This window comes from Halichoerus grypus, chromosome 2, assembly GCF_964656455.1.
Source record: "Halichoerus grypus chromosome 2, mHalGry1.hap1.1, whole genome shotgun sequence".
NCBI lineage: Eukaryota > Metazoa > Chordata > Mammalia > Carnivora > Phocidae > Halichoerus > Halichoerus grypus.
Genome location: NC_135713.1, coordinates 163,425,546 through 163,441,223, shown reverse-complemented (window position 1 = coordinate 163,441,223; position 15,678 = coordinate 163,425,546). Strand labels below are relative to the sequence as shown.

The 15,678-nt window shown below is 51.1% G+C and overlaps 1 protein-coding gene across 8 annotated transcripts in view; it reads left to right on the top strand.

Annotated features, from left to right (window-relative positions):
- Positions 1-15,678, top strand: part of RAP1GAP2 (RAP1 GTPase activating protein 2) — a 233,298-nt gene that overhangs the window by 115,172 nt on the left and 102,448 nt on the right. The gene's annotated exons all lie outside the window — the stretch shown is intronic.

Genomic DNA, 15,678 nt, shown 5'->3' with positions numbered 1-15,678 from the left:
CGGCTCCCTTCAGATATTAGTGCCCCCTGACAGGATGGTCACAGGCTCGAGCTGGCTCTCAGGGAGGACTTTGGCTCAGCCAGTACTCCTGCCTAGGCAGCAATGCATGATGCTCCTTCCCTCCCTCCCTCCCTCTCACAGTGTGCCAGGTGAGGACTAGCTTCCTGAGTCATCTGAGGGGACATCTAGGCCACCCTCCATCTCTGTCCTGGGGCTTTGCTAGGTGATGACTCACAGGGAAATAATTACACATCTCTCTCCTCTTGCTCTCTGTTGTACCCCCACTCCCCTCATCTGATCTGTTGGAAAATGATCCCCCTCAAAGGAAGTAGGTAAAAGCCACCTTTCCGTTATCATCCCATATTGAATGCCCACCATGCAGAGAGCTGTGTGGTGGCATCAAGGGGGAATATCATAGAATGACAGCCAGAGCCTGAGGAGTTCAGGAGTTGGTGGGGCACAGGGCTGACCGTGGACAGCCCTGCTTTCCTCCTGATGGGGTATCCAGGGGCATTGAAAGGCAGAGCACCTCCATCAGCCTAATCCCAGTGCAGGCACCTGAGCCAGGTGCTGGGTGGTTTGTTTGCAGAGGGTAATGCTGAGAAGCATGTTACCATTCTGCGTTTCAGCCCCTTGGTCTGCAAAATTGGATGTGGGATGCTTGTCACTGTGCTCATGGGTGGTGGGAGTTTGCAGGGAGAACCCTGGAAGTCTCCTAGGAGGAGTCACTGAGTTCTCTTGGCAGGCTTCCCTTACCCACATGCTCAGTTATTTCATTCAACACCCAGTACTTGCTTGAATGTTGTATTCGTCAGGACTCTTGGTTACAAGTGACGGAAACATAACTCACTTTGGCTGAAGCATAGAACAGAATTTATTGCTTTGTAATGGCAAGTGTAGACTCTAGGCATGGCTACATCTATGAGATCTGTCTCTTCCCGTCTCTCTTCTGTGTTGGTTTCATTCTTTGTCCAGCTCTGTCTCTGTGGTGGCAAGATGGTGACGGTAGCTCCTACCTGCTAAGTAACTTCAGTGGAAAGAAGAGTATCTTTCCCCCAGTACTTCTAATGAAAGTCCCGGGGAGGAAGCCTGAGGGCCTGGCTTAGGTCACCTGCCTAGTTCTGAAGCAATCATTGTGGCCAGAGAGGTGGGGGCTCTGATTGGCCAGACCTGGTCTCAGGCCCACTTATCTAAGCCCAAAGAACCGAGAGTGGGAGAGGGGTGGTTCCTCAAAGGAACATTGAGGTGTCATTAGGAGAAGAAGATGGGGAGATGGATGCAGGGCAGGCACAAACAGCTTTCTACCACAAGTGCTGGCCCTGTGCCAGGCCCGGTGCTGAGTGAACACAGCGTCACGGTCCCCGCCGTCCTGGAGCTTGTCATCTAGCTGGGGGGGCTGGGGGTGAAAGTTGAAAAACTAACTTGAAGATGAAGGATGGACAGTTAGGTGTGATGAACGTTCCAAAGGAGAATCACAGCATAGCTCAGGGACAATACAAGGGGTGTGTGTGCGGGATCGAACCTAACCTTGGAGAGCGTCAGGCAGGACTTCTTAGGAAATGATGTGGAAGCTGAGCCCTGGCAGTTGAGTAGGACCTTGTTGGCAAAGGTGCAGTCAGGGTGGAGGAGAGTGTTCTAGATGCTTGCTGCTCAAAGGGAGGCCGAGGGACCAGCAGGGCCTGCATCATTTGGGAGCTCCTTAGAAGGGCAGAATCTCGGGATGGGTACGCAGACGTAGTGCTGCAGGCTCCGTGAGCCCCTGGAGCAGGAGAGAGGAGGCAGACGCTGAACGACTGAGCCACCCTAGCACCCCTTATTTTTTACTTTTTAAAAAATTTAATCTGAGAACATTTTTTTTAACGTGGAAGTATAGTTGACACAATGTTGCATTAGTTTCCGGTGTACAACATAGTGATTGGACAAGGACGATGTCTGCACGTTCTGCTCTGCCCACCCCGAGCATAGCTGCCATCTGTCACAGTACAGCGCTATTACAGTATCACCGACTCTATTCCCTGTGCTGTGCCTTTTACCCCGTGCCTTAGTCATTCCAGAACCGGAAGCCCCTGCCTCCCGGTTCCCTGCACCCACTCTGCCCATCCCTTCCACCTACACCCTCAGAAGTTTTATTAAAGATTTTGGGCTTTATCCTACCTAAGGGCATTGTTGTCTTTGAAGATTTTAGTCAGAGCAGTAGCCAAATGATGGGACTTTTGGAAAAACTCACCCTGGCTCTTGCGTGGAGAGTTTGTGGGAGGCGCAGAGTGGAAAAGTGGGGGAGGGGTTGGGAGGTCACCGAGGGAGTCCGGTGCAGGGGTGGGGAGGGGACGATGGTGGCCCGACTCTGAGGGGTCTGTGGGCTTGTTTGGAAGTGGTCAGAGCTCTGATTTCCTAGGAGGTAGACTGATGAGATAGGAGGATTTGGGGAGAGGTAGGAGGCAAGAGTGGCCCTGGGTTTGGAACCACTGGTAAATGGTACAGCTGTTCTCTGAGACGGGGGACCCCAAGGGAGGATGAGGGCTGAAGTTCTAAGTTCTGTGTTGCACGTGCTTGAGACACAAATGGGGGTGTCAGTGAGCTGCTGAGTATTTGGGGGCCAGACTCAGAAGAGGGTACGCACTGGAGGTAGTAATCGAGCCATTCTTCTAGAGGTGGGCATTAAAGCTTGGGGTGGAGGGCTGGGCCAGGGGCAGTGAGCGCTCCAGGAGAGGGTAGAGCGAGAAGAGGAGAGATTCCTGGGGTGGCGCCCTGAGGGGCTCCCTGGGGGCAGAGGCTGATGTGGGGGAGGCTGGAGACTGGGTAGGAGGAGTGTTTCTCGAAGGGAGACCGGGCAGCCGTGTCAGCTGCGGGAGAGGGGCCAAGTATGGTGGGGAGTGCGCCGCGGCCTGGTAACCGTTCTGGGGAGGAAGGAGGGGGCAGCAGATGGGGGTGGGCTGAGGAGTGAGTGGAAATGTTGAAAGGAGGGAGCCAGGACGGTACATGGATACAGGAGGGAGGGGTGCTGGTCAGGAATCTGCAGCATAAGTAAGAGATTGTTAGTTAACACAGGGATTCTTTCAAACCATTATTTATGACCGTCCACTGGGTACCGGAGTCTACTCTGCTCTGGCCGGCACAGGGCCCAGCGGGCTGTCGGGAGTAAGGCTGGCCTGACTGGAACTCTGGGCAGGTTCAGAGCAGAGCAGCAACCTATTGGGTGGCTTTCCTGTCCAAAGCCCCAAGGCCAAGGTCAGAGCTGAGGACTCAGAGGAAGATATGAGGGGTCACCCTGAAGGCTCACACTGGGGTTGGGACCCTTCTGTGGCCGGTGTTGGGGGTCAGTGTGTATGTGTGGGTGTACCTGGACTTAGGGGTCTCTTTATGACTGTTGTTTGGGCTTATTAGGTGGCAAAGACTTAGCCGTGGCTGTGGTTAGGAGGCTGTCTGTGGCTAGCATATTTTCTGTCCTTTGGCAAAGCAAACCGACTCATATGGTTAAAACCACAATCCTCCTGCCAGCCTGCTCATCACAGAGGGAGCATCCCTTTTCTGACTGCATTTACCAGGTCCTGTTGCCGGTCATCTCTCACTGCCCAGCACCGAGCTCCTTGTGGGCAGTGACTCTCCTAGTCTGTGGCTTGGGTGGGTCCTGGTGGATGTTTATGGTGTGTGGACTGTCTGGGGCATGCAGGTCGGAGAAGCCTGTGCTTGATCTTCTACTTCTCTGGTTTTGCTTGCATCCCGTATCCTGGCAGACCCTCTATCTCCAGGTAATACTTTTCTAAAGCCCCTAGCCATGTATTCTTTAAGATTCGGACGGAAAATCCCTCTTTCCTCATCAGTCGTAGGTGGGGTCTCTACCTGCGTGGACCTGGGCTCCCACTCATAATGTTGGGCTCCAGGGTGGGATCAGGCCTCTGCTTTGCTGATCTCCCGAGCTCCCCAGGTTATTATTGCACAGTGATGTCTGAGATATCTAGGGTGAAAGCTGGCCTCTCTCCAGGGTCTCTGGCTTTGGTGGTTCTGCAGCACTGTCCCCTCCCTACCTCCAGCATCTGGGCAGTGGGGCAGGGCTCACCTGGTTCCCTCCGCAGTGCAGGCTTGGAGCAGGGCTCGCAGGCCTCCGCCTTGGGTGGATTAGCTTGGGAGTCACAGAATGTCAGGGAAGGATGATTAATTTCTTTTATAGATAAATTGGATGGGAAATTGGACTCACCTAAGATCCTCCTGAAGATAGTGGTGTTCCCCCTATGGTCAGTAAAGTAAGTTCAGTTCTCACACCCAACCAGTTTTGGTAAAGTGCTCCTCTCATCCCACCCCTCACAGCCAGGACAGCCCCTCCTCTGGTTGCTTCTCCTGCCAGGAAGGGACTGCTGGAGCAGAGGGAGCCTGCAGCCCCCCAAGAACCTCCTCAACCCAGGCTCCTGCCCCCCACTGAGCACCTGAGGCAACTGGTCTTTGCTTCCCCTCCCCCGCCCCTTTGCTGTTTGTGTTTTTCAGGGGAATTTTTTTTTTTTTTTCCTAACATGAAACTGAGAAAAAGCAACCAAAGAGATGCTAAGCAGATGGGCTGAATGAGAGCCCAGTTCCAGCCAGAACTCACACTGTGGATGATGCAGGGTGGGCTGGGAGAGGGGTTTGGGGCTGTCTCCCTGGGAATGCTGTGGATTGTTTCCAGGTCCACATTTCTTATGATCTGGTTTTCATGCCCAGATGGATCAATAGGGCATTTAGAGAGGGCCGACTGTGTGTGCCCAGCATTGCGCTGGGCTCTGTGGGGTCAAACCGAGGCCACAGTCCTCACCCCTTAAAAAGAGCCTGCTGTCTACAGGGGGCCTTAACTGAGCAGAAGAAACCATATGGCTCAGCATGTGACGAGCTCAAATGTGTCATGTGGGCTTTTCAGTGGAGTGAGGATGACTTCTTGGGGAGGCGGTGTGGGGCGGGCAGAAGGGCCCTGATGGCAAGCACGGGGGTGGGCTAACCCCCTGGGAATGACCTGAGACAACCACCTTTCTGGGCCTTGTGAAGTGAAGGGGTTGGGGTTGACCCTCCTGATTCTCTCCCAGCTCACAGTGAGTGCGCAGGGCATTTCGTTGAAGGTGACAATGCTTGGGCTTGTTCTGACCTTGACCTGAACTGTCATATTCGTCTCTGGATCCCCACCAGGCCTGCGGTGGTCTGGTCAGCTGGGAGGCGACCCTTGCTCAGTCTACTCCATCCCCCTTTGTGCGAGTCTGAGGGCAGCTCCGCTCAGACCTTCTCCATCCCCCTTTGTGTGAGTCTGAGGGCAGTCCCTCTCAGATCTCTTCCTGAAGAAGGTAATGGGGGCCTGGGGTTCCCGCTGTGGGGATGAGCAGGAAGTCTTGTTCCTACATTGTTCCTTTGGTACTCAGCTCTCCATGACTCACTAATGCCCTCCAAACCCTCAGGGGTAGGTCAGGCAGGTGTATAAATCTCCAGATGCTAGGGAAGAAAATGGAGTCTGAGGAGCTTGTCCTCTGCACCCTCTTCATTCCCTTTGGGCCGAGCTGTGCAGGTGTCCTCCTCCCATCCCCCAGGCTCACCAGTTGCCCATCAGCCTCTATCCCCCTAGGGAGGGGCTGGACTTTCCTTTCCAGCTTAAAGCTCAGCCTCAGGCCTGATGCCAGCTCTCTGGTTTGTTCCTGGTTCCAGCCTCCTCTCTTCTGTCCGTGCTGGGAAGGGAGGCTGCCCCCTTCCGTCAGGGTTGAGTGGAGGGTGTGTTGGCCCCCCTGAGATCTACCCATTCTGTTTGGACAAGGTGAGAAGGTATTTGTGAGAAGGATGTTGGGGACCTTCTTGGGGCAGGAAGGGCTCAAGGACATAGCAGGAAGGTTTGGTTTCCCTCTCTTCAAGAAAGCCCTGGAGAGCGACATGAGAGTCAGGACAAATATTTGTTCCCTCATTACCACCACTGCACAGGTTCTCTTGGTGACACTGGGCCCTGGGAGAGTCGTCCCTGCTCCTCACGCAGACCCCTGTTTATGTCACCCGTCCAGATGTCGTCCCCTCGGCAGCTACCTCCCAGGAGCTCCAGGACAGGGCAGACATGAGGGAGGGCTTGCCTGGATCTGGATCTGTGGGGGTGCACCTGGGAGGCTTTAAGAACATGGCCATATCTACATGTGTACCCCCTGCCTGAAGCTGCCCCTCGTGTGTGCATATCTGCACATGCGTGTGTCTTCCCTGATTTTGTTCATGCTTTCAGGCCAACTAGCTTACACTTCTTGCAAATCACCTCAGATGTAACTGCTTTTCAGAAAAGTTAGTTACATTCAAATGCATAAATCTTAACTGTACACTTTCATGAATGGATACATTCCTGCGACCCTACTCTGATTCAGGTGTAGGACATTTCTGTCTCCCCAGAATGTTCCATGTGTCCTTTTCTAGTCAACTTCCCCCACCCCCACTGCCCCCTGCCACAGAAGCTGCTAGTGCTCTGATTTTTTTTTTTCCACTCTTAATTTGTTTTGCCTGTTTTAGAATTTAATTTGAAAGGAATCATGTAGTACGTACTCCTTCGTGTCCAGCTCGGCATAACGTCTGTGGGACTTGCCCATGCTGCCGAGTGGGTTAGTAGTGTGTTCCTTTCCATTGCCATTGTGTGAATGCACCACAATTCGTTCATTCTCCTGTCGAGGGACATTTGGGTTATTTCCAGTTTGGCTGTAATGACTAGCCAGATGCTGTGAACAATCCGATTTGTTTTGTGTCATTGTTTTTGTTTTTTGGAGATGTGTTTTTATTTCTCTGAGGTAAATACCTAGAATGAAACTTCTGGGTCAATGGGTAGGTGAATTTTAACTTCATAGGGAACTGCCGATCGCCACATGGCTGTACCATTTCCCTGGCTGCTGGCAACGCTGGGAGAAGGGTGACGGCTCCACAAGCTTGCCCTTGTCAGTCTGTGTCGATTTAGCCTCTTGAGTGGGCCTGTAGGGGCATTTCATGGTGGTTTTAATTGGCATTTTTCTGATGACTAATGATGTTGAACAGTTTTTCACATGCTTGTTGACCATTTTATAGTTCCTTTTGCCCCTCCTTCCCCTTTAAAATCGGCTGTCATCTTGTAGGCATTCTTTACATAGTCTGGATACAAATTCATCCTTTTCTTAACAGTGTCTTTGATGAGCAGAAGCTTTGGTTTTGATGACGTCTTACTTTTCATTTTATTGTCTGCTGCTTTCTCTGTCCTAGGAAGTCCGTGCTCACTCCATACCACAAGGATTCCTTCCGTGTTTTCTTCTAGAAGCTCTGTAGTGTTAGCTGTGGGTCTAAGATCCGTCTCAATTTAGTTGCCTGTGGCAGGATATAGGAATCTAGGTCCATTCATTCCCATGTAGATATCCGGTCACTGGAAAGACTTTGAGTTGCTTTAGTGCTTTACTCACAAGTGCACGGGCCGTAGAAGTGTGTTTGTGTGGGTATTTCCACGAGCCATGGTGTTTCTCTGGATGTGGGATGGCCCAGATGTGACTCCACCCTCCGCCCCCCCCCCCCCCCCCCCCCCCGCCCCATGGAGGTCAGTAATTGATCACAGCACTCTTTCCCCTGACCTTGCATGTGGTCTCAGAACCCTCCCCACCAAAGCACTGCAGGCAGCCACCGCCAGTCCTTCGGAGTTGATGTTTGAGATGAATTACTTCTGGCATCTCTGACTGCAGTTGTCAGAAGAGGTTAAGTTATTTGCTCAAGGTCCCACAGCTGGCGAGTGCAGGGCCAGGATTCAGACTCAAGTCTGCCTGTGTGACTCTAAGAGCCTGTGCTGTCTTAAACACCACTCCACGCTCCTGCGTGTGAATCATTGGCGCGTGTTACTTAATCTCCCTGACCCTAATTTCTTCACCTGTAGGATAGGGACAACGGCCGCCTGACCTGGAGGAGGGGCTGTGAGGAGTAGTGAGGTAATCCATGAAGTAGCTAGTGGAGTGCCTAACCATAGTAGGTGCTCAATAATTGGTTGTGATAATAGATGATAATTTTTTTTAATATTTTATTTTTAAGTAATCTCTACACCCAATGTTGGGCTCAAACACACAACCCCGAGATGAAGAGTCATACACGCCACTGACTGAGCCAGCCAGGAGCTCCTGATAATGATGATAATTTTGACAGCGATGATGAGGATGATGATGATGATGTGGTTCTTGCCCTTGAGAAACGTGTAGTCAGAGCTTCTCTCTAGGGAACTGGGAACCACCAGCACATGAGAATCCCTGGTGTGCTCCCATGTAGCCTTGGGATCCTCGCCTTCTGAGCTTGGAGGCATCAGAGGGGAGCCCTACTTCTTCGACATTGCTAACTGAAGCCTAAGCCACGGGCCTTGGCCTAGCCATATGGACTACTTGAGCCTTGTTCCTTCTCTCCCCTGTGTGGGGGGAACGGCTAGGCTTCCAGAATGCTTTCTCAGGAACCCTCTTCCCCTCTTCTTTGATTCTCCAGCCCATTCCGCCTTTCCTTCTGCCAGGCCACACGGTCTCCCCCACTGTGGAGGCTAATCCCATTCCTTTGACTTGGACTCGGACCCCTTTGATGTTTTTTCTCAAAAATGTGAAGCAATATTGAGTAGTAGTTAAGAACAGTTTCAGGAGCCAGTCTGCCTGGGCTTATTATAGTTTTAACACTTCCTCGCTGTGTAACTTCTCTGTGCTTCAGTTTCCTCATTGGTAGGATAGAGATGTAAGAGAACTTGCCTCAAGTGGTTGTAATGGGGGCTGATTGAGATGATGTATGTTTATCCCTTAGAACAGAGGCCTGTAGCATGTGCTGCAGAAATGTTAGTCGTTATGATTCCTCCATAGGATTGCAGGGCTTAGAGAGAAAGTCTAGAAGGAAATATACTGATTTTTCTGTTGTTAATACAGTTTCTCCTGATTTCTTGCCCTGCCTGGTGCCCCTGGTTGAGGTGCCTCTCCATGTCCAATGAACAAAATTGAAATCGCATTTTGTGTGATTGGTCCCACCTGAGCCCTGTGTCTCAGACACTGAACCCTGCCTGATGAATGTGGGTGACAGTGAGGGTATTGGAAAAAGGCCCAAACCAAGGGTCCTGCCCCTGGGGAAGGAGTCTTCAGGGAGGGAGCATCCCTCTGGATCATGTCCCTGTCTCTTGTAGTTGGGCTGCCCAGAGCCAGTCAAGGGTCTCGGGTGAGGCCGGTTCCCATGGTGGCAAAAAGCCCCTGCAAGGCCAGCATCTGCATAAAGGATTTTGGGATTGACTAAGTGTAGACCTAGGCAGTTCAGGGCCTTGGAGAGTCCAGGGTTGGCTTTGGAATGCATTTCATGATCTGTTTGTCCCTGTCAGGAGTGTCCTTCCTAATTCCTTTTGCCTGTGGCTGATATTAAAATGAGCCTCTGCTCCTAGACAGATCTTGTGCCCTGATAGAACAGTTGACGTTCCAGAATCTCCTTGGGGACGCTCCCTTCACTGCTCCAGCCCTAGTCATGCCTCCTGCCTTTGAGGGCTTGACCAGCTGTCCTGCCCGCACTTTAGCACCTGCTTCTATGATATCCCTGCTTATTTGGGGTCCTGCCTCCTGTGATGAATGTGTGGGACAGAAACCTGGGCCTGGGCCTGGAATTTCATAACTGTGTGACTTTGTGCAGTTCAGTGATCTATGAACTTCAGTTCCTTCATTTGTAGACTGAGCCCAGCCGTAGGGATGCTGTGAGGATTACAGAAGGAAGTGGGTGAGTGATGGCTTCATAGAACATGCACGTATTATATACATTGGTATGTAATGGATACTAGTGGTTATTATTGTGGGCAGTGAGCTAAATGCTTATGGGGAGGTTTCATTGATAATCCCACTCTTCTTTTCTTGTAGCTGCCATAGATCCGTCCTCACAGAGAGTGGCCCAGGAGGGGGTCCTGCCGGATTCCATGCCCCACCTTCCTCCCCCCCGCACCCATGCCTGTGTGTCCTTCCCCTGACACTTGAGCCCAGTGGGTCCGGCGCTTGGGAGGGGGCCAGTGGATGGTGGGTTCTTTTCTTGTTCCTGCAGAGGTATTATCTCCACAGTTATGAGTCCAAGTAGCTATCTCCCATGTGTCCCTCTCCTTTTGGCTTCCCCCGCTGGACCCCTGGCAGATTCTCTGCTCCTAGCTGAGTGTGGAGATAGAGTTTCAGGCCTTGATGTATATATTCCTTACTTGGGGCTGCTGTAACAAAACCCCACAAGCTTGGTGGCTGAAAACAACAGAAATTTACTCTTCTGTGGTTCTGGAGGCCAGAAGTCTGAGATCAAGGTGTTGGTAGGGCTGTGCTCCCTCCAGAGGCACTAGGGGAGGAGGATCCTTGCTTCTTCCAGCTTCTGGAATTTCCAGGCGTTCCTTTGGCTTGGGGCCGCATGACTCCACTCTGTCTTCACGTGGCCTTCTCTTCTCTGTGGCTGGCTCTGCTCTGTGGGTCTTTTATCGGGACACTTATCATTGGATTTAGGGCCCGCCTGGGTAACCTAGGGTGATTTTGTCTTGAGATCCTTAAGTTAATTACATCTGCAAAGACCTTTTTTCCAAATAAGGTGACATTCACAGGTTCCTGGATGCGGACATATCTTTTGGGGGGCTACCATTTAACCTGTGATAGGGTGTGGGTTGCCCTCCCCGGGAGCTCCTGATGGGAGCTTGTGAGGCCCAGGAGCTCTGCAAGCACCTGCTCACTCCTGTGTAGTCGGACATCATTCAAATGTGATTGGAGGGGTGTGTGTGTGGGGGGGGTGGGGGCAGGGTGTTACAGGCAGGGCCGGGAGAGACTGGCTCAGTGCAGCCCCAGCACTGTCCTGAGGGGGCAGGGTGTGTTCTTGCTGCCATACGGCCTGGTACATTAGGGGCCCAGAGTAGGTGCTTTATAAATATTTAGTGGTCAGTGCTTAATAAATATTCTTGACAGGTGATTATGAATCTTCAGTGATTAATCCAGCCTTGAGAATGTGGCACTGAACAAAAAAAGCCCAGCATTTTCTTGGAGAATTTTCATAAGAGCTTTCTGCAAGTAAATGACAAGCAACAAAAAGAAAACTATTTTTAATAAAATGATACATGCTTATTATAAAAAATTTGAGCAATTGTAAAGTACAAAGAAAGTAGGAAAAAAGCCCTAATAATAATCCTACCATCCAGACATATTCCTTCTCACCATTTGCTAAGCGTCCAGACATCTTGGCATCATCCACACAGAGGCATAAATACATGGGATCTCACTGTTTGTGCTCCTTTGTAATAAAAAGAGTTCAATTTGATTTTACTTGCATTTAACCAGTGAGGGAAAAAACCAAGCAGCTCAGAAGGAATTGCTGAAGTTTAGGTAAGTGTGTCCTCTCTATAAAAGATATTAATTTCCAGAAGAGTCCTCTCAAGATGAGGTAAAAAACTAAAAAAAAAAAAAAAAAAAAAAAAAGACAAACCTTTGAGGGCAGAGACAATATTATTATTATTTTGCTAAATTATTTCAACTTTATAACATAGTGGTTGGCTCCTTGGAGGGGAGTGGTGTAGTCTGTGAGCTCAGCCCCTCAGCGAGCATCACCCAGTCCTTTGGAGGGGAACTGCCGTGCCCTTAGCAGGAGGCTGGGTTGGCAGGGTCTCCTTCATGGCGGGAGCCTCTGGAGCCCCCTGGCTTAATTACACATGGAAATCGAGCCTGTTTCAGGAGTGAATTGAGTTTGTTAGCAAATGATGTGGGCTGAGCTGATTTGATTTGGCAGTAAGATAGAGAAGTTTCTGAAATGTCAGATGTTAATAGGATGGCTGGTTGGCTCTAAATGGAAAGCCAGGAGTGAGGGGTGGATGCCCAGGTGCCATCATCTGCTGTAGGAGAGGAAAAGGGGGGATGAGGGAGAAAGGAAAGAGGAAGTGGGGAGGGGAGAAGAGGCAAGGAGAGGGCAGGAGGCAAGAAGTGGGAGGAGGGCTGGAAGGGGATGGGAGAGGAGAGGTGGAGGGGCTGGGTTGCTTCATCCCGGATCACTAGTTGCTGGGCCCCAGTTTGCCCTCACCTAGGCTTCTTTTGACCAACATGATGTTAAAAGATTCATTTCAGGGGCGCCTGGGTGGCTCAGTTGGTTAAGCGACTGCCTTCGGCTCAGGTCATGATCCTGGAGTCCCGGGATCGAGTCCCGCATCGGGCTCCCTGCTCAGCAGGGAGTCTGCTTCTCCCTCTGACCCTCCTCCCTCTCATGCTCTCTGTCTCTCATTCTCTCTCTCCCAAATAAATAAAAATCTTAAAAAAAAAAAAAAAGATTCATTTCAGTATTATTGGGAGGGACATGCTCTCTCCAGCGTCTCTTTTCCGCATATCCTCCCTAGCTCCTGACCTCTGCCAGATGCCCTGCTCCTGTTTCTAGAGCTCTCCCTTCCCATGGGCTGGTCCTGGCGGGTGGCCTGGGCTCAGAGGAGAACCGAATTGCATCTCACCCCAGAGATGCGGTGGGGATCAGGATGGATCCAGCTGGATCTCCCTATGGCTACCTGAACAGATGGAGTTTGGGACAGCATTTTGAGTGTCCCTTTGGGGTAGTCATTCTGTGGTCAGGACAGTTAGGGCATGTGAAACAGGAGGCAGGAGCTGTGGCTTATTTATCTGTCTCCTCATGCTTGGTGACCCCTTGTTGAACTGGGAAGATACGATCTCTCCTCTTTGAAGGTATGACAGCTGCAGGGAGACAGAAGCCCCAGAAACTACCTCTGAGAGTGACCCAAGATGGACATGACCTCCACTAAGGAGTCCAGTGGTCCCTGCTTGGACGTAGAGACAGACAGCCTGGGTTAGCTCACAAAGGCAGGAACTCCTGGCATGATGCTCTCTCTGTCACTTCCCCATGAGGGAATGAATCCTGATGTCTGGGAGCCCCAGTGAACCCTTCAAACACCATAATAGTGAAGCAGAAAGTAGGTTAGGAGCCACAATCAGATCTGGGGAGCAGGAAGGTGGGTCTTCCAATGCTGGGAGCATCCAGTAAGTGTCAGGGTTGGGCCTTGTCGCCCAGAGACTGAGGCTGATGCAGGGACCCAGAGCCCATGGCTGGCAGCAGATGTGGGAACCAGGAGACCCAGGCATCTCAGGTCATCAGACCAGCTTGAGTCGCCATGGACAGGCCCCAGTCTCCTTTGCATGGCTTGGTTCTCTGCCACCTGCTTGGGTAAACTTTCTTCTTGAGGCATGAGTCCCAGGCTGAGTGGAGGTCTGGAGTCCACACCTGGTTTCTTGAAGGTCGGCAAAGAGCTTCAAGGCATCATGCCAGGAGTTCCTGCCTTTGTGAGCTAACCCAGGCTGTCTGTCTCTACATCCAAGCAGGGACCACTGGACTCCTTAGTGGAGGTCATGTCCATCTTGGGTCACTCTCAGAGGTAGTTTCTGGGGCTTCTGCCTCCCTGCAGCCATCATACCTTCAAAGAGGAGAGATCGTATCTTCCCAGTTCAACAAGGGGTCACCAAGCATGAGGAGACAGATAAATAAGCCACAGCTCCTGCCTCCTGTTTCACATGCCCTAACTGTCCTGACCACAGAATAACTACCCCAAAATATCAAAATAAAAGTTCACCCCAGACTGTGAATATGTGCCACAGAGCAGTTCAGTTGTGAGGAGCAGGGAGAGGTTACCCAGTCAGAGGCACGGAGCTGGAGTGTCAGAGCTCCTCGCTTCCATAAAGTCTTACTGGACTCTTCCCGTCAGGAGGTCTGTACTAGTTTCTTACGGCTACTGAAACAAATGACCACAAATTGGGTGGCTTAAGACAACACAGGTTTATTGTCAAAATTTTGGAGGTAAGAAGTCTCATTGGCTAAAATCAAGGTGTCGACAGGGCTCCACTCCTTCGTCTTCAAGGGCAACAACATTGGCCAAGTCCTTCTCCCATTGCTGTCTCTCTGCTTCTCTCTCTTTGGCTTCCTAGTTATAAGGACTCTTGATTAAATTGGACACACCTATGTAATCTAGGATGCTCTTCACATCTCAGGGTCAGCTGATTTAGTAACCTTAATTCCATCTGCAACCTAATTCCCCTTTGTTGCCATGTAACTTCATATATTCATAGATTCTGAGGATGAAGACAAGAGCATCTTTTGAAGGGGGACAAGGCAAGGTCAGGCCACCTCCAGGGTTCAGTGGGAGATGTTGGGCTTTGTGAGACTTGAGTTTCTCATCTGTCAGATGGAGGATTTTTACCCATTCCTAAGGAAACCCTAGAAGCCCCACACACACTACGTCTTCCTCTTATTGGCTTCCATGGTTCTGTGGCTGATTCTCTTATTTGCCTTATTTCATTGCTTTGTAAGCCCATGACCAATTATATAATTTCAAATGTCCTCTCCCAGTCATGGGTTTTGAAGCATAGGCATGTCGTATGTCCCTCAGCTTTTCCACAGAGAAAAGAAGGGCACACAACACTCAGATTGCCAGTCTAGAGCTGAGATGTGACCTCAATTCTGTTACCTTAGGTTAGCAGCTTGCCGATCCCCCATCCAGGTGGGAGTATTACCCCTTTGTTGAGGGCAAAAAAGTGACATGTGAGCCCTGACTTGGGCTTGTCCCATGTTTTCCTGAAAGGAGCTGCCATTTGCCTGCCTCCAACTACACATTGTCCTCTTCCTCCCATTCAACCTGCTTCTTCCCATCAGAGTGGTCTGCTGTGCGTCCTGTGGGCCCGGGATCATTTGGGGGTGAGGGAGGGAAGGTGTGGGAGGGAAGACAGGAGCTTCATTATGCTGAGACTGGCTGCACTTAGATAACCCTCCCCAGGTGACCTGCCCGGCACGGAAAGTCCCCTCATGGTCCCCCAGGTCAGATAGTGTTGCCTGGCTACAGGGCAGTCAGCAGGGCTCTGGCAGGGAGAGTAAACAGGCACACATGTTTAAAACTCAATATCACTGGGTGTGCAAACACCCCGGCAGGGCCTTCCAGCTCACTGATAATCTCTAAATCTCCTTGATGCACGAGTGTGGGGGATGCTCTGCACCAAGACCCAGATGGTCTCTTCTGGGAATTACCTATCAGCTATTGTGAGGGACAGGGAGGCGTGGGTGACTTACAGCCTCAGCCCCATGAGGACTATCACCCTGGTCACCTGGGAGACCCTGGGGCTGGCCTGGACTCCTCGGCAGGATGGGGCTTCAAGGGCAGGAGCTGTTCTTATCCAATCCAAAGCCTCTGGTTTCAGTCTGGCCCATCTCAGGGCTCTGGGGTTATGTGTCCAGATTCTGCCTTGGACTGCAGGGAGATCACTATGGTGGGCGCGAGCCCCTGTGGACTGTAGATCAGCAAAAGTGGAAGGAGGGAGGTCACACTGGGGGCTTTTGCTCTAGTCTGGGCAAAAAGTTGGAGGGGGCTTGAAACTGGGGGTGGGTTGGCAGTGGAGATGAAGAGAAATGGGTGGATTTGAGTTATACTGAAGAGGTTGAGACAACAGGATGTGTTGTTGGACTGGATGGGGGAGGAATCTAGATGTCTAGTTGTTCCACATGAGACTTGAGCAATGGGTGGGTTTTGGTCCCATTTTTCTGAGATGGAAAGGCTTGGAGAGGTTCCGGAGGAAGATCAGGGGCTCTGTTTTGGACATGCTGAGTTTGAGATATTCATGAGACAGCAGAGTGGAAAAAACAAATATGCATTTGGAAATGCTAACTTGGAGGCCCAAGGAGAGGTCTAGGTGGGAGACATTCATGTGAGGAGTCAACCTA